This window comes from Octopus bimaculoides, chromosome 6 (genome assembly GCF_001194135.2).
Source record: "Octopus bimaculoides isolate UCB-OBI-ISO-001 chromosome 6, ASM119413v2, whole genome shotgun sequence".
Lineage (NCBI taxonomy): Eukaryota > Metazoa > Mollusca > Cephalopoda > Octopoda > Octopodidae > Octopus > Octopus bimaculoides.
The window spans coordinates 105,963,253-105,966,932 of NC_068986.1; positions in this window are offsets into that span (position 1 = coordinate 105,963,253).

Here is a 3,680-nt window from a genome sequence, read left to right on the forward strand (position 1 = left end):
CTATGGCACACATAGAACAAAAAACCGAAGGGAAAAGCAAAAACAAACCTGCCTTTAGTTAGTTGGATACGACGTTTCACGGTTAAGAGTATGAAATTACTCTATTCCGACTCTTCAGCCCGCCATCTGTTTAGAGAAAAAATTTGTAGTTTGGAATCAGTAGTTCTTTGACTGCTATTTCTAAATTTTCAGTATGTTGGAGAAGCAACTCAAGCTAATCCCTGTATATTTATGATGATAAATGGTTTTACCGATAAAGGTTTTTTCATACTGAACTACTTGGCAAAATTGTTAATTATTAATTCTATTACTAATTGACGATTCCCTGCCCTTATTCTTGTATATTATATATATATATATATGTATATATTGACAAATTTTCGCGCTTTGTAAGGGCAGTTTACCCGATGTTCTTGCTATTTCAACGGCGTCTCTGCGTTCGTAAATAAATAATTTTATTTGTATCTCTCTCTGTCTGTCTCTCTCTGAATATATACTCTTATATTCTTTTACTTGTTTCAGTCATTTGACTGTGGCCATGCTGGAGCACCGCCTTTTGTCGAGCAAATCGACCCCAGGACTTATTCTTTGTAAGCCCAGCACCTGTTCAATCGGTCTCCCTAGCCGAACCGCCAAGTTACGGGGACGTAAACACACCAGCATCGGTTGTCAAGCGATGTTGGGGGGGGGGGCAAACACAGATACACAAACATACACACATACGTATACATACATATACACGACGGGCTTCTTTCAGTTGCCGTCTACCAAATCCACTCACAAGGCTTTGGTCGGCCTGAGGCTATAAAAGAAGACACTTGCTCAAGGTACCAGACAGTGGGACTGAACCCGGAAACATGTGGTTGGTAAGCAAGCGACTTACCACACAGCCAATATACACACACGTGTGCGCACACATACACACATATATGTATGCACATGTATGTAAACATATATGTATATATACATGCATTTATGTGTGAGTAAGTCTGTTAGTCATAAGAACTATAGGGTCGACTCATAAATTTAGATACGTCATCCTACACGTATTCGTTAATGATCCTTTCTACTATAAGCACAAGGCCTGAAATTTTGGGGGAGGGAACTAGTCGATCACATCGACCCAAGTGTGTTACTGGTACTTAATTTATCGACGCCTAAACGATGAAAGGCAAAGTCGACCTTGGCAGAATTTGAAATCAGAACGTAGTTGTATGTATTCATTAATAATAATGTACATTAAAAAAAAAAACACCTTATGAACAGATTACATTATAATCATCGGAGATTACGCAACCAAAGTGAATAAAAGAAGCGTTTCTTTTTTGTCAGTCAGGTATTTTTTATCAGATTTTGTGAATCAGGTGAATCAGGTTTTTTCGGAATATGTCCACAGCGGGATGGGCTTTCCTTAGATTAATGGATAAGTATTTTACACAATCCCATAGGTGTAGGATATTATTCAATAAACATAAGTAAGAGACTTTTTTAGTTGTGCACCTTAGCGCCCAAAAATGTGTGTGAATACTCCAAAGTACCGTGCAAAATCAGAAGGTTCATGTAGGGGTAGTAGTGAGTACCCAGTGAACGGTCAATGCAACAATGAGGCCTTGTTCGCTGAAGGAGAAGTAGTGTTGTTCAGTAGTAGCAACGAGAGCGGAGGGACACGCACACGGGAAAATGTTGAGGTAACACGGAGCTCCTTTAAGGCCAGATTACATAACCAGAGGTCCTCTTTTAGAATCCAACAGAGGCGCAAAGTTACAACATTAGCCAGCTATATATGTATAGCAATTAGTAGGAAGGAACGCCGTACAAAACCAATTGGAAATTACAGGAACAGTTTGGACCATACCTGAATGGTACGTTGCAAGCTATGATTGATCGAGAGGCGAATCATTCAAAATATTTCACACAATCCAGGTACCTTCCTGAACGCAATATTTCGTTGCTGTGCTCATATAATCATAGCACGATCCAGAATGTATATTTACCCCCAGTATATAAGTTCCAAAGAAACTAACTTTTACTCTGGTTAGAGACAATATGGCAGACATTGTATGTTTGCCGAGGTATTTAGTGACATGACTTTAGTAACGTAGTAATTTTCGAAGTGAGGTAAATTCGAGGGGAATAAGTCTGTATATTTGTTCGTTTCATTCTTTCCGAGTTCCTTTGTGTGTTGTCTATCTATCTATCTATCTATCTATCTATCTATCTATCTATCTATGTCTACCTACCTACCTACCTACCTACCTACCCATGTATCTATCTACCTATCTATCTATCTATCTATCTATATGTATATATTTATATATTAATCCCTGGTTTGTGCGTGTAAGTGTATCTTCATGTGTGCATGTACTCACATAGACTCGCTTTCCCACGCCCGCGCACACTCACGCATACATGCATAATACATACATACATATATACATACATGCACACGCTCACACATAGACATATGCCAGTGTGTTTGCGCGTATACACCCACACATATTCTGCATATGTTCCTATATTAGTTTACACATATATATATATATACAATCGAATGAGCAAGGACGGACGAAATAGAATAGGATAAACGGATGAATGGTCAATCCAATAAAATGAATAGATGAATGGATATATAAATAGATAAAAGAATGAAACAATAATGTAATTGAAAAATGAATAAAATGCATGGGAGAATATTTGATGAATGAATGAATGGATAGTTGTAGTAGTAATGCCAACCAGCCAGGGTTGGGGCTGCCTTCAGTGTAATACTATGGCTCAAAAGAAGTTAACGCGCGTGAATGTATTTGAAGCTTGTCACGTGGGCGGCATGTAGGACTTACATTACGGCTAATGGTAGTTTGTAAATATATGTAAACATGTATTGAAGCTGTACAGTGAATCCTCCTCCTCCGCTCATGAACAACTGCTTGCTTTATCTTGTATCTTTGATTTGGTTTCAGCCAGGGGCTGAGGCCAAGCTGGAGGACCGCGTTGCAGTGTGTTTGGGTTTTTTTTTTTCTGTGCTGTTTCTGGTGAAGTAACGAGTTAGATGCAGCTGCTCTTCTTTGTGCCTCCTGCCGTGATGTGGGTTCATCTGGTTTTCTCAATTAAAAATATATCCAGATGCTCTTTGAAGACATCCACATCTACAACTCGGAAATCTCTGAAGCTGTTTGGCAGAATGTTGAGTAGTTGTGGGCCCTTAAAACTCAAGCTGTTGCAGTACTGGGTCCTTATTCGAGATGGAGAAGACGGGATCTTTGGTATTATGCAATCCCATCCAGTTCAGTGGTTGGTATAGCTATCAATTCCAAAGTTGGGAGCTAGACCTTCCAGGATCTTCCATATGTATATCATCGCATATCTTTCACTTCTTCCCTCTAGGAAGTGGAACTTCACTTCTTTTACCCTTTCCCAGTCGTTCATCTGTTTCACTGAGTCAATCTTTTTTGTGTAGTGGTGCTGGACTACCTCCAGTTTCGCGACCAGTTTAACGCTCTGTGGGGACCATAGCTGGGAGCAGTAATCCAGACGACTAAGAACGAAAGCTCTCCATAGGAGTAACGTGGTATCCTTCTTAGTATTCCAGACTTAGTAGAAAAAAACAAACAAACAGAAAAAAGCAGAATACACACACACATACACACACACACACACACACACACACACACACACACACA